The sequence below is a fragment of the Pecten maximus genome, chromosome 14 (genome assembly GCF_902652985.1).
Source record: "Pecten maximus chromosome 14, xPecMax1.1, whole genome shotgun sequence".
NCBI classification, from domain to species: domain Eukaryota; kingdom Metazoa; phylum Mollusca; class Bivalvia; order Pectinida; family Pectinidae; genus Pecten; species Pecten maximus.
In genome coordinates, this window is record NC_047028.1 from 1,856,455 (window position 1) to 1,879,586 (window position 23,132).

A 23,132-nucleotide genomic window follows, 5' to 3' on the forward strand; every position below is an offset into this window, starting at 1 on the left:
TTTTTGGGGCCCTCGGTTTTTCCCTTTTTTTTTTGGCCCCGTTTTTCCCGGGGCCCTTTTTCCCGTCCCTTTTGGGCCGGTTCCCGGGGGCCCCCTTCCCCCCCTTTTTTGGGGCCCTTCGGGGGGCCCCCCCCTCGTTTGGGCAAAGTTTGGGGCTTTTTGGGGCCGGGTTTCCCCCTGGTTTTGGGCTATCTGTTTTCGGTTTTGGGGGGGTTTTTAAAGGGGCCCCTTTTATGGGCCCCCCGGGGGGCCCCCCCGTCCGTTTGGGGCCCTTTCCCCGGGCCCGGGGGCCTTGTTTGGTTTTTGGTCCCCTTTTTCCCCCCGGGGTTTTTTTCGGGGTTTTGTTGTTTGGGGCTTCCCCTCGGGCCCTTTTTTCTGTCTGGTTATTTTTGTTTTCCGGGGTTTTTTTTTTTGGTTTTTGGGGCCCCGGGGCCCCCTTTTTTCTTCCTTTTTTTTTGGTTTTTTGTTTTTTTTCCCCCTTTTTTTTTTTTTTTGGCCCCCTTTTTTGGGGTTTTTGGGGGGGGGTTTTTTTTAAATTTGTTTTTTTTTTTTGTTTGGGGGGTTTTTTTTTTTATGATAAAGTATGTTTGGTATAAATTTTTTTTATTGGGATAATATTTTTTAGTGGAAAAATTTTTTTTTTTTTTGGGGGTTTTTTGGGGGGGCGGGGGGTTTTTTTTCCCCGGGGGGTTTTTTTTTTCCCCCCCCCGGGGTTCCGGGGGGGTTTTTTGGGGGCCCCGGGGTTCGGTTTGGGTTTTTTTTCCCCCCCGGGTTTTTGGGGTTTTTTTTTTTTTTTGTTTTTTGTTTTTTGGGCCCTTTTTTTCGTTTTTTCCCTCGTTTTTTTGGGTTTTTTGTTTTTTGGGTTTTTTTTTTTTTTTTTTTTTCTGTTCTGGTTACTTTTGTTTTTCTTTTTTGTTTTTTGTTTTTCCCCTTTTTTTCGGGGTTTGTCTTTTTGGGGGTTGGTTTTTCGTGGTTTTTTTTCCCCGGTTTTTTTTTGTGGTTTTTTTTTGTGGTTTTTTTGTTTTTTTTGGTTTTTTTGTTTTTTTGGGTTTTTGTTTTTGTTTTTGGTTTTTCTTTGTTTTTGTTTGTTGGTTTTTTGGGTTTTCCCCTTTTTTTTTTTTTTGTTGTTTTGGTTTTTTTGGGTTTTGGGTTCCCCTTTTTTTTGTGGTATTTTGTTTGTGGTTTTTTGGGTTTGGGGGTTTTTTTTCGGGGGGGCCCCTGTTTTTCTGGTTCCTTTGTTTCCCTGGTTTTGCTTTTTGTTTTTCCCTTTTTTTTTGGCCCTTTTTTTTTTTTTCTTCCCTTTTTTTTTCTCCCCTTTTTTTTCTTTTTCCCCTTTTTTTTTCCTTTTCCCCCTTTTTTTTGTTCTCCTCTTTTTTTTGGTTCCCCTTTTTTTTCCCCCTTTTTGTTTTCCCCCCTTTTTTTTGGGAAAAAATTTGGTTCGTTTGGGGGTTTTGGGTTTTGGGGGGTTTTGGGGGGTGGGGCCCTTTTTTTGGGGGATTTTTTTCCCCCCCCCCGGTTTTTTTTCCCCTTTTTTTTTGTTTTTTGGGGTTTTTGGCCCTTTTTTGTTTTTTGGGGGGTTTCCGGGTTTTTTTTTTTTTTCCCTTTTTTGGTTAATGGGCGTGGCCCGGTTTTCCCCTTTGTTTTTTGGGATGGGTTTTTTTTTGGGTTTTTTTTTTCCGTTTTTTCTGTCGGGGTTCCCTTGCCCTTTTTTTTTCCTTTTTTTTTGGGGTTTCTTTCCCGTTTTTTTTCCCCCTTTTTTTTTTCTTTTTTCCCCGTTTTTTTCCCTTTTTTTTTTTGCCGTTTTTTTCCTCTTTTTTTTTTTTCCCTTTTTCTTTTTTTTTTCCTTTTCCTTTTTTTCCCTTTTTGTTTTTTTTTTTCCCTTTTTTTTTTCTGTTTTTCTGTTTTTTTTTTTTTTTTTTTTTTGTTTTTGTTTTTTGTTTTTGTTTTTCGTGGTTTTGTTTTTTTGTTTTTTGGGGGGTTTTGTTTTTTTTCCCCCTGTTTTTCGGGTTTTTTTTTGGGGGTTTCCCCCCTTTTCCTTTTTTTCCCTTTTTTCCTTTGGGCCTTTCTGTTTTTTGGTTTTCCCTTTTTTTTTCGTGTCTCCCCTGTTTTTCTTTTCCCCCTTTTCTCCTTCCCCCCTTCTTTTCCCGTTTCCGTCTTTGTCTGTTTCGTTGCTTTTTTTTTTTCTTTTTTTTTTTTTTTTTTTTTTTTTTTTTTTTGTTATTTTTTTTTTTTTTGTTTTTTTTTTTTTTTTTTTTGGGAATAGTTTTAGTGGATAAATTTTTTTTTGGGAAATAATTTGTTTTGTTAAATTTTTTTGTTAATATTTTTTTTTGGGATATTTTTTTTAGTGGATAAATTTTTTTATTATAAATTTTTTTAAAGGGTTTTTTAATGGGTTTTATTTGTGTAATTTTTTTTTTTTTTGTTTTTTGGAAAATTTTTGGGGGGTTTTTTGTTTGGGGATTTTTTTGGTTTTTGTTTTTTGAAAAGGGGGTTTTTTTTTTTTTTGGGTTTTGGTTTTTTTTGGTTATTTTTGTTTCCCTGGTTTTGTTTTTTTTTTTTTTTTGGGTTTTTTTGTTTGGGGGTTTTTTTTGGTTTTTTTTTTTGGGTTTTTATGTTGTTTGGGTTTTTTGTTTTAACTTGTTGTTTTTGGTTTTTTTTTTTTTCTTTTTTTTTTCCAAATTTTTTGTGGTTTTTTTTTTTTCTTTTTTTTATTTCGGGGTTTTTTGTTTTTTTTTTTTTTGGGGCTTTTCTTTTTTGGGCCCCTTTTTTTTCCTTTTCTCCCCTTTTGTTTCGTTCCCTCTTTGTTTTGTGTTCCTCTTTTTTTCTTTTCCCCCCTTTTTTTCGTGGTTTTTTTTTTTGGTTTTGTATTTTTTCCCCTTTTTTTTCCCCTTTTTTTCGTGGTCTCCTTTTTTTTGGGTTTTTTTTGGGGTTTCCCTTTTTTTTTGGTCTTTGTTTTTTTAAAATGGTTCTGGGGGTTTTTTGTTTGGGTTTTTTTGTTTTTTGGTTTTGTTTTTTCGTGGCTCTTTTTTTTTTTTTTGGTTCTGTTTTTTTTCCCCCTTTTTTTTTTCCTTTTTTTCCGGGGGCCCCTTTTTTGTTTCCTCTGTTCGTTTTTCTCCTCTTTGGGGTTTGTGGTTTTTCCTTTTTTTCCTTCTTTTTTTTTTCCCCCCTTTTTTTTGTCTTCCCCTTTTCCTTGGGTTTCCCTGGGCTGTTTTTTGGGGTTTTTGTTTTTTGGGGGTTCTTTCTTCTGGCTCCCTTTCCTTTTTTGTGGCCCCCTTTTTGTTCTCCTCTTTTTTTCCCGTTTTCTTTTCTTTTTTTCGTTGTCTCCCCTTTTTTCTTTTCTCTCTTCTGTTTCCCTGGTTCCCCCTCTGTTTGGGTTTTTTCTTTTCGTTTTTCTTCTGTTTTTGGGCTCCCTTGTCTTTTTTCGTGGTCCCCCTTTTTTCGGGTTTCCTTGTCTTTTTTCTCTTTTTGGTTTTGTTTTTTTCTTTTTTTTTTGGGCCCTTTGGGTTTTTTTTGGGCTCCCCCTTTTTTTTTCTCCTCTGTCTTTTTTTGGTCTCCTCTTCTGTTTCGTGGTTTTTTTTTTTCCCCGGTTTTTGTTTTTTCTTTCCTGGGCCCCCCCTTTTTTTTGTTTTTTTCCCCCCCAAAAAATTTTTTCCGGGCCCCTTTTCGGGGGGTTTCCCGTTTTTCTTTTTTTTTTTTGGGTTTTTCCCCCTTTGTTTCCGTGGCCCCCTTTTTTTTTCCCCCCTTTTCGTGGTTTTTTTTTTTGGGCCTTTTTTGGTTTTGGTTCCTGTTTTGGGGACCCTTCCCCCCCTTTTTTTTTGTGGGGTTTTTGTTTGTTCCTTTTCTTCTTTTTTTCTTTTTGGTTTGGTTTTTTTGGGCCCCGGGCTTTTTTTTTGTGGGGCCCTTGGGGTTTCGTTTTTTCCCCCCCGTTTTTCTTTGTTGGGGGCCCGTTGGTTTTTCCGGGTTGCCCCCCCCCGTTTTTTCCGGTTCCTTTTTTCCCCCCCAAAAAGTTAAAATTTTTTTTAAAAAAAAAAAACCCCCCCTTTTTTTTTTGTTCCCGGTTTTTTTTTGGTTTTTTTTTTGGGTTTTTTTTTTGGGGTTTTTCTTTTTGGGTTTTTGGTTTTTTGGGGCCCCTTTTTTGGGTTTTTTTTTTTTTCCCTTTATTTTTTTTCCCCTGGGCCCCCCCCTTTTTCGGGGTTTTTTCCCCTTTTTCCTTTCCTTTTTTGTTTCCCGCCGTTTTTTTTTCCCTTTTTCCCCCCCCTTTTTTTGGCCCCCTTTTTTTTGTGCCCTTTTTTTTCCCCCCTTTTCGGTCCTTTTTTTTTGTTTTTCCCCTTTTTTTTTTTCTTGGGCCCCCCCTTTTTTGGGCCCCTTTGGTACGAGGATACGTCATGTATGTACGTTTGACGTCGATGAGATTCGGCATCAGTCCCGTGCTATCACAAGGACACACACATATCCCAGCCTAAAAAACACAAACCACCTGCATCTAGCTCGCACACAGGTGAGGCCGGACATGATCGACGTTGTTGATAAACGTTAAGCAATACCAAACTAAATCTAAATTAATATAGCGAATTAGATTGGTTGAACAAATTTACCTTTCTGGAATACCCCTTGTCATATGTGTGTCCCTGTTGATAAGGGGCCGCGGTGGCCGAGTGGTTACGGTGTTCCAACACTTTAACACTAGCCCTTCACCTCTTGGTTGCGAGTTCGAAACCTACGTGGGGCAGTTGCCAGGTACTGACTGTAAGCCGGTGGTTTTTCTCCGGGTACTCCGGCTTTCCTCCACCTCCAAAACCTGGCACGTCCTTAAATGACCCTGGCTGTTAATAGGACGTTAAACAAAAACAAATCAAACCAAACCCAACCTTGTTGATATCTCGTTTTGATTTATAGAATAGTTTTTTTTATCAATCAGTATTCTGTATTTATCAGGCTTTGTCCATTTTGGAATAAAGGTTGTTATAATATTACAGTTTGTAAATACCTCCTAGTTTATCGGAAGTGATGTAAATGTAAATTTCATTTCCTTTACCTTCATTGCTTTCGAAAGGGGAACCAAATCCCGGCCACCTAAATGAAAGGCAGGTGTGTTTCAAGAAGCGATTAGGCAGGTCGTTGAATACCTGTACGAAGATATTGACTAAAAGGTATCCCAAATCAATGGTGTTGTCAATACTGAAGATAATTAAAAGCACACCCACTTAATTTCGTCAATACGGTAGGTAATTAAATCCACACTCATACACGTAATCGATGTAAACAGTGGATTAACATGTGAAAGTACAGCATCAATAGACCGTAATAAATCATATATTTACATTCAGAGATAACGTGCATACGAGTGCAAACCGAAAAGGTTGAAGGATGTATTGGTATGTAGATAGTATATATCATTTGACTATTAGTTTGTATCAATGAGCCGTTATAAAATATGTATGTGACTGACGCCAAGAAAGCGGCCACTATTGTGTGTGAAGTGCTGCCCAATTAACTAATACATTCATGTCGTACAGCAATAGTGTAATGTCCAGCAATAACCACACAAGTATGATATGCTACGCATAAATCTCACAGCTACCGAAATCAATCTGGACCTTGGATTTAATGATATGATGGCGATCAAGCACAGAAAGTGCTGACAACATGCCATATATTATGTTCTCATGGAAACGCCGGACGGATAACTTTTTTATATTTTTGATTCATGCTTTTGACTAGGTAACCCCAGTTACCCCCGCAGAATTGGCGGTATATATAAGGGGCGATAGAGGTACAGAACTGTCAGCTGCGGATGTTGTAAGCGGCGTCATCGTGTGGCCTGTACAGAACTGCTACATCTCTCGTATAGTACAGGAATAAGGTGGACCAGAACTTTGAAGGTAGGTTATTAGTTTATCATGAAGTTGTTTTTCCTATAAATTCCAGTTGACGCTTTCGTTTATATAATAGTGTATTTGTACGGAGGAAATTGAAACATTGTTGATCACATGAACTTTTGCTTTTTCCACATGGAAACCCATAGAGCGTTAGATGACACATTTGTATCTAATGATAGCAGATATTATCACCATTTATCGCCATAACAACATTTTCTGCGTAAATTAAACACCTTTTTGTATAAAAACACAAAAGATGTTTTATCATATGTTCTGTATATTCTGTGGATACGAGGAACTGAAGTCAGTCGGAAGTGATGTACATTCGATGAACATTGATTTTACGACTATGCCTCGTTATAACGGGTTTATATAACAATACCAGTTACAGAGGATCATATAAAACACGAGTCAATGGAATAAAATATCTCATATCCAAAAATGATCAACTGCGTCAAGCAGCTGATTCGTCCTTCTGGTACTCGTCAATGACACAGGGGGCTCGTAGAGCTTTATTACGGACATAATGAATGTCCCTAGCCTTAATTAAATATACAATGTAGGTGCACTAGGCACATATCTTATTTAATTGATTATGTTGTTTATTGAATAAAATAGTAAGTCATCTGTTTGTATTCCGTGCCGCTGTCACCATGTATAAAGCATGCAGGGTGTCGGAAACGTCAGGGATTTAACAATTTAAAACCAGAGCGTTCCACTCAGATTGCTTCATGTGTTGTTCAATAACGAAGACACAAGTACGTTGTTACTAAAGGAGTATGGATATTTGTTTCACTATATTCAAGCTAACCATTATATTAGCAGGTGCCTGCTGATAAATATTTAGCAGATCTGTAAACTAAGGTTACAATATAAATTATGATATATGATGAAACTAAGACTAAATGTAAATTAGGTTTTATGATTTAAACCAAGGCCACAGTATAAATTATTATATATGGTGTAAACTAAGGCTACAAAATAAGTATATGGTATGATGTAAAGCAAGGCGATAATACAAATTATGATGTTACGAATGTCTACAATATAAATTACGATATGTATTGTAAAGTTTAGCTGCAATACAATAGACTTTGTACTAAATTTAGATATCAAACAATATATTTAAAAGTTTGAAAATAAAACACGTGTACAAAATTCATTACTATACATTTAGTTGTTTTTACAGTATTTTTGTGTGATTACTGTGTTTGAAATTTCGAACGAAATTGAACTCATCAATTGAGCAGTTCGTCTATATTATTTAACCGAAGGTTTGAAATGGTCACACATAACGTGCCCATAATTTCGGACTGTAAGCAACTTTAGAAACAAAACTCCAAATAAAGCTACAACCATTTGTTTTACTGTTTAATAGCTTGATTTCATGTTCCGTTTTCCTAGGTGGAGTTGCGAGGTCTGGTAGGTCAGTGTTGTCAGGATTATCTCGTAACGTTCTTTGAGCTCATCGTAATCAAGACTTTAGTACGATTTAACGGCAGTGACACCAATGTATAATTAGGGAAGAGGTAGTAAAATTAGACGTGATCAGATACCTTCACGTGGAAAACATGTTATGTCGAGGTCTTAGCGGTGTCTTCATCGACAGTATCAAAAAGACAAAACGATCTTTACGTCAGTTTTGAAAACAAAAATAAGTAAATATTCTCTACGAGGATTTTTTTTTTTTTTTGCGTTTATTGGCCCTATGAAGTTCGATCACTAATGATCAAATTATATTTCTGGTATAACAGTTTGCACATTAAATACGGTGAGTTGTAAGTAATAAACATATATCTATATAACTATATACTAAACTTTTAAACCTCACTTAATACCGATGGACACATAACCTTATTAAACCAAATCACATATCACGCAAGGTTTCTGACTACAAAACATGCTATAAGCGGTCTGTTATCGATATTGAATCTTTGGTAATACTATACTAATTACACCTTACAGCACCGAGAGTAGTCATCCGCCTCACTAAAGGACACAGAAACACAAAATATCTCGTACTAAAAATTAAAGTATGATTACACAATCCCGTAAACAGCGAACACATTGTCGCAGTGCTTCCAATACATATTACAGACCATGTTTGTGTGTGGAACCTAACAATGCTATTTAAAAACAGGAACTGTCATGCTAGTCAAGATATTACAAACCACTTTTCTAAACTTGACGTTTACAGTTTGTTGAAGGTGAAATCCACGCGGATGAGACGGAGAGCGATATCTGGGAGACTGTGGTTCCATGCAAATATTTGACAATCATCCAATATGTTCGCTCTTCTTATTCAATTTAGAGTTGACCAGGAAAGCGTAAACATTGCTGAAAATTTTATAAAATACTTCAGATTCGTACAGATTCTTGTCGCACATTTTAAATGACATGATGATACGTTTTGTTGTTTTTATAATGTTTGCGTTCGTTTTTAGCGCTCGTTGAAACAATACAAATTTGCTTTCAATTTGCAAAACTGACACGAAGCCTGTTTCGTTATTAGCGAACAGGATGTTCTTTCATATGTTGTGATGGTGTCGTTACATCGGGCGCTGATGATTCAGTTCTAATTGATTCCATATCAGAATAGCGTTGATATTTGTGATTTTGTCAGTGATTTGTCTCGTCTGGTGCCTGTGTGTTATTGGAGATAATTATAGAATAATTACATATACCACGGTTTCGTTTTTCAAATTTAAGGACAAAAAAGTATACTTAATTAAGGGGGAGCTAAACGGAATTCCTGATGATAATTGAACAAGATTATAAATTTCTAATATGATGGAATTTAAGCTGATCAATTGTTAGTTTGTGTCATGGCTGATTATTGGCATTGCTGCTGTTGACATGTAATTTGTTAAGAATTTTGCTAATTTAGACAAAACATGCGAAAATATGCCTGTTTCTTGAGAACCAGTGGATCTCTTGTGTATCCCATATGTTGCACAATAGTATATATAATACAATAAGTATTCTTCTCACCAGATATGACTCTTTAAAAGCGTACACATTTGATCTGGTTTTGATTTTAAAATGCAAATTGAGATTTTAAATGATATCACACACATATGGCACAGCTAAAGATATGATCAAATATGCTTCAGGTAATGAAATGCAGAATTTTGAAAACAAAGATCAGAGTTTTACTATTTGTCTTAAAAACGATCTTAGAGTACAACATAAAAAATGTGCCCATCTTTTTCTCTAGCAGATCAATTCTCTAGTTTTTACATATTTTAAAAAGGAGTGAGTAGGATGTTTTTGTAAGTGTTCTTAAATCCCTGGAAATTTCGCGATGGCATTTACTTAAGTACTACAATGTACATCACACCAACGGGTTTTAATCAAGTTGCGCGATCAAATAATTGGCAAAATAAATAGAGTGATCGAGATTTCATTTGCATACTTGGGTACAAAACGTCCCACTGCGGACATCGTTATATACGCTACCTCTGTATTCCATAGCGACAATAATTGTGGATGGATGAGCAACAGTAAGAGCGTGGGAAACGTTTCGAATATCTTTTTTTTCCAAACTCTGTACTATATCGTTTAATATGGCAGCATTAATAATGAATGTTAAGCTGAACATTTGTGTAGCTCAAATTCTCAGAGGACCGATAGTTGTTGGAGAAAAATGAAACCATCATTTTATCACATCATTTGTTAACAGTTAAGTGTATATGCATCGCGACTTAGCAAAGTTAAACACGTTTCTGGCATACAGGCTGTATTTGTAATACCGTATACATGTATAATGTATTAGTCATATGTACACATCAAATATACTATTAGTCATATGCATACATTAAATATGTTATTAGTCATATGCATAAATTAAATATATTACTAGTCATATGCATAAATTAAATATATTACTAGTCATATGTATACATTATATATATTATCAGTCATATGTTAATATTAAATATATTATTAGTCATATGTATACATTAAATATATTATTAGTCATATGTATACATTAAATATATTATTAGCCATATGTATACATTGTATATATTAAATATTATTAGTCATATGTATACATAATATATATTATTAGTCATAATATGAATACATTTTATATATACAAGTAGTATTAGTCATACATTTTTTAAACATTGTATTTGCATATATATTCGCGTGGGATATTTTCAAATGTCTTGACCGTTGGTCACATAGCCTTCCATCATAGAACATGGCTTTATACATATTACGCTAGCCACCACCTTCGGCCCACTTTATATAATTCTTAATATTATACATATATCATAACAGTATATAAGTCGTAACAGCATACATATACTATGTAGAATAACAGTATAGAGAAGTTGTAACAGTATACATATACTATATATCACAACAGTATATAAAAGTCGTAACAATATAAAATATACTATATATCACAACAGTATATATAAGTCGTAACTGTATACATATACAAATATCAAAACAGTATATACAAGTCGTAACTGTATACATATACAAATATCACAACAGTATATAAAAGTCGTAACTGTATACATATACTATATATCACAACAGTATATATAAGTCGTAACAATATACATATACTATATATCACAACAGTAAATAAAAGTCGCAACTGTATACATATAATATATATCACAACAGTATATAAAAGTCGTAACTGTATACATATACTATATATCACAACAGTATATATAAGTCGTAACTGTATACATACAATACTATATATCACAACAGTATATATAAGTCGTAACTGTATACATATACTATATATCACAACAGTATATATAAGTCGTAACAGTATACATATAATATATATCACAACAGTATATAAAAGTCGTAACAGCATACATATACTATATATCACAACAGTATATAAAAGTCGTAACTGTATACATATACTATATATCACAACAGTATATATAAGTCGTAACTGTATACATATAATATATATCACAACAGTATATATAGTTAGTCGTAACAATATACATATACTATATATCACAACAGTATATATAAGTCGTAACTGTATACATATAATATATATCACAACAGTATATATAAGTCGTAACAATATACATATACTATATATCACAACAGTATATATAAGTCGTAACTGTATACATATAATATATATCACAACAGTATATATAGTTAGTCGTAACAATATACATATACTATATATCACAACAGTATATATAAGTCGTAACAATACAAAATATACTATATATTATAACAGTATATATAGTAAGTCGTAACAATATACATATAATACATATCACAACAGTATATAAAAGTCGTAACTGTATACATATACTATATATCACAACAGTATATATAAGTCGTAGTGGTATAATGTAACATCATAACAAGATTTAGTTGGTTTCGTTATACTATTTCAGTTACTGATACGATATGGCTGTTATGTTAAGACGTCTTGTTTCCATGATTCATTCAAAATGCTCAGCATAAAGACTGCTCAAAGACATATTGTTAATTTACAAGATTGAAATAACATAAAATGTGTAAATATGCCCACAAATTATGAAACATTCAAACTGTGTATGACAGCAAACTGAGGCGAATCTTTACGTCCATTTCTATGTGGAGTCATCCTTCAATATTCATACAAGATGTTTCATGATGCTTAGAATTAGGAAATACTGACGTTCGTGCAGCCTTGCACATTCCCGAAAACATCCAATTCATATGTAAGATGTGTACTAAATGTAACCGACGGTAACATTATTCATTGTTTTCGTGCATTGTTAGAATTCAATACAAACAACGTAAAGTTCCATTAAAACCAGACAGAACAACGTAAAGTCGAGGTATTTCTGCCTTACGATTAACACCTCATGGTACATAGGAGTTTTGTAATACGCATGTGCGAGACTAACGAAGCAACTACTCCCTATGGGACCATTTGAAGATCATTCAGGGGCCGTCGGTTAGAATATATGAATACGGTCTCATTCAGGATATATCGGCATTGCCGGTTTAGCAATGTGGAGAACAATGTATTCTGACACATTCCTCAGACGGTCAGAACTCCGTCGGCGACATACGGTAGTCTACAATACAATGTCTAACTGGGCACACAATAAAGACCGATTGGATCTAAGCTTGACAAGGACATTATGAACTAATATCAATGAGGAATACGGCGATACAATTGATGAAAAGAATATTAATAATATCTGTTGTTGATAACCAATAATTATTTTACTTCCCATCCAGGACACAATAAAACAAAACCGGTTTCAGCAAACATTCGACTGAAACTGTGTATAAAGACCCTAATAAACCAACTAAATCTTGTTATGATGTTACATTATACCACTACGACTAATATATACTGTTATGATATATATTATATGTATACTGTTACGACTTATATATACTGTTGTGATATATAGTATTGTATGTATACAGTTACGACTTTTATTTAAGGATTGAATCTTGATTTGATCGATTTCATGGGTTCATGAATTGAGTTGCTCTTGAGACAAATTTAATGAACTGCTAAGCAGTTCATGTTGAATTTGTCTCAAGAGCAACTCAATTCATGAACCCATGAAATCGACCAAATCAAGATTCAATCCTTATATTTCAATTGTTTTTTTTTTCGAATAAAAAAGTCGGTCTAGATATAAATGTATCGAAGCCTGTGCAAGTCTAAATGCGGAAAAGCCCGAGGAGTTCCGGATTGTGCACGTCTAGTCGGTCGAGTAAAATAGTCCGCAATTTTAGGATTACAAACAGCATTATTTTGTCAAAATAGAAGTATTTAGCATATCTGGTCTTTCATAAAATACAAGAATACATTATAAATTTGATAATTTTAATAATTATTCCATGTTTATAACAACAATGTAGAAAAAGTGAAATCGTTCCGCGGAAGGGTTTTTACCATGTATTCATACGCACTGATCAGTGCTAATCTGGTCAAATTCATGAGCAAATGAAACAGATTAAGTTTGGTAGTTGCATTGAGTCCAACTTGAGTAGAAATTGAAATATATACTGTTGTGATATACCACAATCGTATTCCAAGATCACGTAAAACATGTCACATGAAGGACATGGTAGACACCACCGAAAAATTCGGTAGTCAGAACAGTAGAAATGTATACCCAAGATACAACCAATGTAACAGTTTATTGTTATTTTCTTTCAAGCCTACTTGGTTATCATCGTACAGACAAGCAAACAGGCGGACAAATTCTTAATTTCCTGAAGACAGAAATTTCTAGTCGTACATTAATGAACAAATCAACTGTTACAATAATGAACTCGTTCAAACTATAAAAAAAACATGGATTATAAATGTCAGTTAGTTTGTTATGTTATAAACACTGTATATTATTTAGATACTGCATCGGTCAGTAAAACCAATCCCTTAGTCATTATGATTCACTTCTCAAGAAACATGTTAACTTCTAACAACATGTGCTCTACACAGCGGGCGACTCCGATGATGCAGTTCTCCCATTCATCGTCATCTAATTCCATTACCATTCTATTACCTAATAGAAACAAATACTGAACGTCTTCTTCCAAAAATCAAATTAAACATTGACATCTAACGTATTTACAACATGTTCTAAAAGCTTACCTCTACTGCTGAATAATGGTCGGCATTGTATAAGAAAGTGCTTTGCTATGTTGACACAATTTACTGATTACATTCTCGGCCTCTGTCATGTATAAGAGTTTCACTAATTCGACAATTGTCTATGTTAGTTTCAAGCTCAATTCCCATAGAGGATTTGGGCCCATATACGGATGTATGAACTTGTAGTGATCAGTGGCCCAATTAAATAATACATCGAACAAAACATGAACGAACAAAGGGAGACTCGGTATGTGTCTAATAACAGATTAATATACGAGCTAAGGGATACTCGGTATGTGTCTAATAACATATTTATATACGGACTTAGGGCATTATGCCACTTCCAAACTAGACTTGATACATTATGATACTTCCACACTAGACTTGTAGAAATTAAAATTCTGCCTTACTAGTATTGTAGACATTAACACTCTTCCATACTAGACTTGTAGACATTATGACACTTCCATACCAGGCTTTTAGACATTAACACTCTTTCATACTAGACTTTTTGACATTAACACTCTTCCATAATAGACTTGTAGACATTACAAAACTTCCTTACTAGACTTTTATACATTATGACACTTCCATGCTAGGCTTTTAGACATTAACACTCTTCCATACTAGACTTTTAGACATTATGACACTTCCATACTAGACTTGTAGACATTACGACACTTCCATACTAGACTTTTAGACATTATGACACTTCCATACTAGACTTGTAGACATTACGAAACTTTCATACTAGACTTTTAGACATTAACACTCTTCCATACTAGACTTGTAGACATTACGACACTTCCATACTAGACTTTTAGACATTACGACACTTCCATGCTAGACTTTTAGACATTATGACACTTCCATACTAGACTTTTAGACATTATGACACTTCCATACTAGACTTGTAGACATTACGAAACTTTCATACTAGACTTTTAGACATTAACACTCTTCCATACTAGACTTGTAGACATTACGACACTTCCATACTAGACTTTTAGACATTACGACACTTCCATACTAGACTTTTAGACATTAACACTCTTTCATACGAGACTTTTAGACATTAACACACTTCCATGCTAGACTTGTAGACATTACGACACTTCCATACTAGACTTTTAGACATTACGACACTTCCATACTAGACTTTTAGACATTAACACTCTTTCATACGAGACTTTTAGACATTAACACACTTCCATGCTAGACTTGTAGACATTACGACACTTCCATGCTAGACTTTTAGACATTACGACTCTTTCATACGAGACTTTTATACATTATGACACTTCCATACTAGACTTGTAGACATTATGACACTTCCATACTAGACTTGTAGACATTATGACACTTCCATACTAGACTTGTAGACATTATGACTCTTTCATACGAGACTTTTAGACATTAACACTCTTTCATACTAGACTTTTAGACAGTATGACACTTCCATGCTAGACTTGTAGACATTACGACACTTTCATACTAGACTTTTAGACATTAACACTCTTCCATACTAGACTTTTAGACATTAACACTCTTTCATACTAGACTTTTTGACATTAACACTCTTCCATAATAGACTTGTAGACATTATAACACTTCCATACTAGACTTTTAGACATTACGACACTTTCATACTAGACTTTTAGACATTACGACACTTTCATACTAGACTTTTAGACATTAACACTCTTCCATACTAGACTTTTAGACATTATAACACTTCCATACTAGACTTTTAGACATTACGACACTTTCATACTAGACTTTTAGACATTAACACTCTTTCATACTAGACTTTTAGACATTAACACTCTTCCATACTAGACTTGTAGACATTACGACACTTCCTTACTAGACTTTTATACATTATGACACTTCCATACTAGACTTGTAGACATTATGACACTTCCATACTAGACTTGTAGACATTATGACACTTCCATACCAGACTTGTAGACATTAACACTCTTTCATACTAGACTTTTTGACATTAACACTCTTCCATACTAGACTTTTAGACATTATGACACTTCCATACCAGACTTTTATACATTAACACTCTTCCATACTAGACTTTTAGACATTATGACACTTCCATACCAGACTTTTAGACATTAACACTCTTCCATACTAGACTTTTAGACATTATGACACTTCCATACCAGACTTTTAGACATTAACACTCTTCCATACTAGACTTTTTGACATAAACACTCTTCCATACTAGACTTGTAGACATTATGACACTTCCATACTAGACTTTTAGGCATTATGACACTTCCATACTAGACTTGTAGACATTATGACACTTCCATGCTAGACTTGTAGACATTATGACACTTCCATACCAGGCTTTTAGACATTAACACTCTTTCATACTAGACTTTTTGACATTAACACTCTTCCATACTAGACTTGTAGACATTATGACACTTCCATACTAGACTTGTAGACATTATGACACTTCCATGCTAGACTTGTAGACATTATGACACTTCCATACCAGGCTTTTAGACATTAACACACTTCCATACTAGACTTTTAGACATTAACACTCTTTCATACTAGACTTTTAGACATTATGACACTTCCATACTAGACTTGTAGACATTATGACACTTCCATGCTAGACTTGTAGACATTATGACACTTCCATACCAGGCTTTTAGACATTAACACTCTTTCATACTAGACTTTTTGACATTAACACTCTTCCATACTAGACTTGTAGACATTATGACACTTCCATACTAGACTTGTAGACATTATGACACTTCCATGCTAGACTTGTAGACATTATGACACTTCCATACTAGACTTTTAGACATTATGACACTTCCATACTAGACTTGTAGACATTATGACACTTCCATACCAGACTTTTATACATTATGACACTTCCATACTAGACTTGTAGACATTATGACACTTCCATACCAGACTTTTATACATTATGACACTTCCATACTAGACTTGTAGACATTATGACACTTCCATACTAGACTTGTAGACATTATGACACTTCCATGCTAGACTTTTAGACATTACGACACTTTCATACTAGACTTGTAGACATTATGACACTTCCATACTAGACTTGTAGACATTATGACACTTCCATACTAGACTTGTAGACATTATGACACTTCCATGCTAGACTTTTAGACATTATGACACTTCCATACTAGACTTGTAGACATTATGACACTTCCATACTAGACTTGTAGACATTATGACACTTCCATGCTAGACTTTTAGACATTATGACACTTCCATACTAGACTTTTAGACATTATGACACTTCCATACTAGACTTGTAGACATTAACACTCTTCCATACAAGACTTGTAGACAGTATGACACTTCCATACTAGACTTGTAGACATTACGAACTTTCATACCAGACTTTTAGACATTATGACACTTCCATACCAGGCTTTTAGACATTAACACTCTTTCATACTAGACTTTTTGACATTAACACTCTTCCATACTAGACTTGTAGACATTATGACACTTCCATACCAGACTTTTAGACATTAACACTCTTTCATACAAGACTTGTAGACAGTATGACACTTCCATACTAGACTTGTAGACATTACGACACTTCCTTACTAGACTTTTATACATTATGACACTTCCATGCTAGACTTGTAGACATTATGACACTTCCATACTAGACTTGTAGACATTACGACACTTCCTTACTAGACTTTTATACATTATGACACTTCCATGCTAGACGTTTAGACATTGGCAATCGTTCATACTAGACTTTTAGACATTACGACACTTCCATACTAGACTTTTAGACATTAACACTCTTTCATACTAGACTTTTAGACATTATGACACTTCCATACCAGACTTGTAGACATTAACACTCTTTCATACTAGACTTGTAGACATTAACACTCTTTCATACTAGACTTGTAGACATTATGACACTTCCATGCTAGACTTGTAGACATTATGACACTTCCATACCAGACTTGTAGACATTACGAAACTTTCATACTAGGCTTTTAGACATTAACAATCTTCCATGCTAGACTTGTAGACATTATGACACTTCCATGCTAGACTTGTAGACATTACGACACTTCCATACTAGACTTTTAGACATTATGACTCTTTCATACTAGACTTTTAGACATTAACACTCTTTCATACTAGACTTGTAGACATTACGACACTTCCATACTAGACTTTTATACATTATGACACTTCCATACTAGACTTTTAGACATTAACACTCTTTCATACTAGACTTGTAGACATTAACACTCTTCCATACTAGACTTGTAGACATTACGAAACTTTCATACAAGACTTTTATACATTATGACACTTCCATACTAGACTTTTAGACATTAACACTCTTCCATACTAGACTTGTAGACATTAACACTCTTCCATACTAGACTTGTTGGCATTATGATACTTTTTGGCTTGTCTTGTGGACACTATATTTACGCTAAATATATATATATATATTGGACAACACTGCGAACATAAACTGTCAGTATCCACGCATTACAAACCGGATAATATAACGCAGTGAGAACCATAAAGAAAACAGTTAAACTCTGTCATTTCTGTAGTTTTATTAAACTAATACTGATATAGCGAGTGTACGTCAGGGATATAAATAAAAATTATTGCTGTCTGACGTACGAGATTTTATAAGACGAATGGGCATTGACATGTCGATATGTCCTTGAAGTTGACGAGTGGGTGTTTTTTAGGGAGGGCAGGTACTCACCTATACCACTCTGAAGACCCAACAATGGAGCTAGCGTCAAATTATCATTTCCTCTGTCTGATCGTTTAACTTACTCGTTATTAAAGACTAAATCATATAATGTTGACTGTCTTTCTGAGGAACTATGACATTTACAGTGATATTTAGAAACCGTCGCAGCAAGATTTCAATTTTTGTCGAATTTTCAAATAACAGCGAAGTAAATGTACCTGCTTTATTATAGTAGGTACCTAATCATACTAATATATATTGGTTTGGTGTTTGTGCTGGCAGTATAAACAACTAGAACGCGGTCAGTGAGATGTTTCCCCCGGTCCACACTTGTATGTTGTTTCTAATTACATTCTAAACAGCCCATCAACACTATAAAGGTAATTAGGACCAAAAAAATATGAGCAAAAATAGACATTTCATAAAACACATTGTTCAAATATTTTCCGGATAAGTATTGCACTGCATTACAAAGGGGTTATGCTAGAAAAGCAACAACGACTTTTTGTCAAAACATACCTGACATTACATGATTTGAATGAAATGGATGTTTAAACGTGATAAAACTGTTTGAGGTTTCCATTGATTACAAAACAATGGGTTCCGATACCCAGTTGTTCCCTTAAGTAAATGAACGATCCCCTAAAACAAGCGCATGTGTACGGAGAAAAAGACTGAGAAATCCAAGTGAAATCAAGGCAAAGTCACGTGACAGTGAAATATACTTGATAAACTGGCTGATGAATGCGACAATAAAATATACTTGATAAACTGGCTGATTTTGCAATGATGAACTATACTTGATCAACTGACTGATGAATGCGACAATACAATATACTTGATAAACTGGCTGATTATGCGATGATGAACTATGCTTGATAAACTGGCTGATTGATGCGACGATAAAATGGAATATACTTTGGATAAACTGACTGATTTTATTTGTCAAGTTTGCGAAAGGATATTCCAACACACATTGAACAAACTTTGCCTTGTCGTCTTGTTTTGTATTGAAATGTGCTAAATATCTTGTGTAAGTTGTGTACAACCTTTGAGATTGGGGTTGATAGACACAGCTGGTGGTTCAGTCCATGAGGTCTTTCATAACATGTTTGTCACTTGTTGATTCCTTTGAATGGTGTCATGGTTAAGAATACAATCCACGAGTCTTTCGCGCATCCCCATCTATACTTTAACGTTTCTTTCGACCCATTTCGAGTTTTTGCTTTGGTTTGGTTTGGTTTATTTTGTTTAACGTCCTATTAACAACTAAGGTCATTTAAGGACGGCCTCCCGTGCGTGCGACATGCATGCGTGTGGTGAGTGCGTATGTGTTTTTGGAGGCTGCGGTATGTTCGTGTTAAGTCTCCTTGTGATAGGCCGGAACTTTTGCCGATTTAAAGTGCTACCTCACTGAAGCATACTGCCGAAGACACCCAGCAGCACACCCTACCCGGTCACATTATACTGACAACGGGCGAACCAGTCGTTCCACTCCAAATATGCTGAGCGCTAAGCAGGAGTAGCAACTACCATTTTTAAAGACTATGTCTCGGCCAGGGGACAGAACCCAAAGCCTTCCTCACAGGGGCGAACGCTCAACTAAAGGCCAAAAGTGAGGCATTGTCAAGGGAGACATTAGGAAGAAGAAAGTTGTTCAGAAAGAAGAGAAAAGATAAGATCCCAAATTTAGTCGCCTCTTACGATCATGCAATGGGGGCAGCAGGTTCAATTCTTACGCCCTACCTGCAGGGCTTGGTCGCCTGCTATGGTCAGTTTAAAGCATTAACCTCACTATCGAGTCCTCGATGTACGAAACAGTTGTATGATGTCCTTAACATAACTGACAAGTTCTAGAGGGACGACACAGCTGTATGATGTCCGTTACCGCACTAACGTGTCCTAGAGGGACGAAACAGCCATATGGTGTCCCTGACATCAATGACGAGTCATAGAGGGACGGTACAGCTGTATGGTGTCCCTGACATCATTGACGAGTCCTAGAGAGACGAAACAGCTGTATGGTGTCCCTAAGCTCACTGACGAGTCCTAGAGGGACGAAACAGCTGTATAGTGTCCCTGACATCACTGACGAGTCCTAGAGACGAAACAGCTGTATGGTGTCCCTAACCTCACTGACGAATCCTAGAGGGACGAAACAGCTGTATGGTGTCCCTAAGCTCACTGACGAGTCCTAGAGGGACGAAACAGCTGTATGGTGTCCCTGACATCACTGACGAGTCCTAGAGAGACGAAACAGCTGTATGGTGTCCCTAAGCTCACTGACGAGTCCTAGAGGGACGAAACAGCTGTATAGTGTCCCTGACATCACTGACGAGTCCTAGAGACGAAACAGCTGTATGGTGTCCCTAACCTCACTGACGAATCCTAGAGGGACGAAACAGCTGTATGGTGTCCCTAAGCTCACTGACGAGTCCTAGAGGGACGAAACAGCTGTATGGTGTCCCTGACATCACTGACGAGTCCTAGAGAGACGAAACAGCTGTATGGTGTCCCTAAGCTCACTGACGAGTCCTAGAGGGACGAAACAGCTGTATAGTGTCCCTGACATCACTGACGAGTCCTAGAGACGAAACAGCTGTATGGTGTCCCTAACCTCACTGACGAATCCTAGAGGGACGAAACAGCTGTATGGTGTCCCTAAGCTCACTGACGAGTCCTAGAGGGACGAAACAGCTGTATGGTGTCCCTGACATCACTGACGAGTCCTAGAAGAACCACACAGCTGTGTGATACTGTCTGTCTAATTCATTTTGGTTCGACCCTATCTTACTCTCCATTTACAATCCTTTCTTTTCAAACAAGCTCATTACATCAACGAGCATATTGGTACCGATAATAAAGAACATGCAAAGTCTTTCAATTCCGTAGATGATGTAAATTGATGACATTTTTGTATATAAATAATAAAATATAGTTACTGTATAGTAGAAGTCAAAGATAAAACAGACTAGTCCCTCGCTAACTCGGGTGTAAACGGACGTCTGACAACTAAGATGTAAAATATATTAATTTTCAGTTTCCGTATCGATAATTTTCCTTTCCAAGATAGTAACATCCTTACTTTTCCTACCTAAGGTATTTACATATCCCTGTTTATTATATATTAAAGGACGTAATTCCAGTACCCTTAATTCTGTAACAGATGTTGACTACCGACGAAAACATTACTTAAAATATATTGTTAAGAGAGGCACAGATTGATGAAGATCACCGAGGAATTTCTATCGTCGAATCGATTATCTTCTTGGCAAATCATTTTGTTCATTGTACGGTATGGAGTTTGGCGTGTGTGATGCTGGTATGACTGGTGGTATGACTGATGGTTACGTTGTCACCGCTCTTCATATAGCACAAGGAATTAAAATATTTTAGTCAACAACCTTGTGAGATATATCAAGATACTCTCAGTTGTATATGAGCAGCAAGGGAAATGTGTTTATGCGGATATATCTTTCCTATATACTTGTATATTTGTTGTGACAATGAAATACATAACTGTCTCTGTAGAGTTGGTTGTTTAGCGCTCAGTATATTATGAGTGGGACGACTGGTTCGCCCGTTGTCAGTATAATGTGACCGGATGGGGTGTGATGCTGGGTGTCTTCGGCAGTATGCTTCAGTGAGGTAGCACTATAAATGGGCAAAAGTTCCGGCCTATCACAAGGAGACTTAACACGAACATACCGCAGCCTGCCCAAAACACACATACGCACTCACCACACGCATGCATGTTGCACGCACGGGAGGCCGTCCTTAAATAACCTGAGCTGTTAATAGGAGGTTCAACAAAACAAACCAAACCAAATGTTTAGCCAGAGGTTAGAAAGGAACACTGGGTGGAGTGGTACACAAACAAGGTCCAAGAGACTACCTTCAGTGACCCTTTTAATACACAGTGTTGTCCCTGAGGATACATGGAGAACATTCCTGTTGTCAAATAAACTGCGGATATATCGACGACGTCAAAGGTATGGAATCACCTATCCGACCACGTGGGTTATCTCCGGGTACAACGGTTTCCTCCCACCGTCCTCGTGCGCTTCAATCCGGAAATATAGCCTGTATCGCGATTGTTGTTAAATCAAAAAAATCTACGTATATACATTCAGGACCTTAAATCAGCATAGCCGTTGATGGGTGCTCATGTCTCTGCCCATTTATAGATCAGATCTCGAGGTTCATAGATACGGAACTACTAACCATCGTTGAAACATACTACGACACTCTTTAGACGGTTCTTTTGATAAATTGACTTTCTTAAAAAAAACCTGTAAAGGGAGTTTACGGTTGATTTAAAGCGTAGTTGAAGGTTAAATGTCAGGAGAAAATCATATTAACTCCAAATGTATCGCTATAAAAGCCATGCTGATGACAAATGCCCACACGTACTGCGAACACACTCAATATGACAAATCAGCGAACAAATACACGTAATCGGCACATCGAGCGAACAAACCTCGTTAAGTAGATCGGTTTTGTTTCTAAATCGGGTTTTTATATTCCCAGTTCTAATCTTTTGCTACAGTCCAATTTAATACCTCACTTAAAGTAAAAACACAGAAGTACCATCATCTAACATATCAATAATAAAACAAGAGTTCACAAGTGTTTTCCTGATTGCCGTAGATTGAAGTAGGTATACTTGAAAATGACGAGATAGCGGATTGTCATCTCGTTAAGTAATCCGACCTAACGTGCACATCTGTAATGATTTGTTCACTGATTTTAATCGAAGCTAGATTATCTTAAACAAAAATCCGAAATAGAAAGCCCCTATAGGATTAGCTGATTTTCCCTCTATCTTCCCTTCGGTAGCTCCACAGTGAAATCCCCT

General features: G+C 35.9%; 1 protein-coding gene across 1 annotated transcript in view; it reads left to right on the forward strand.

Annotated features, from left to right (window-relative positions):
- The first annotated feature begins 5,483 nt into the window (after positions 1–5,483).
- The window catches only part of LOC117341961, a 53,308-nt gene continuing 35,659 nt past the window's right edge, over positions 5,484–23,132 (forward strand). The window contains exon 1 of the mRNA XM_033903848.1: positions 5,484–5,885. The gene's annotated coding sequence lies outside the window, so the exon portion shown is untranslated. The remainder of the gene's footprint in view (positions 5,886–23,132) is intronic.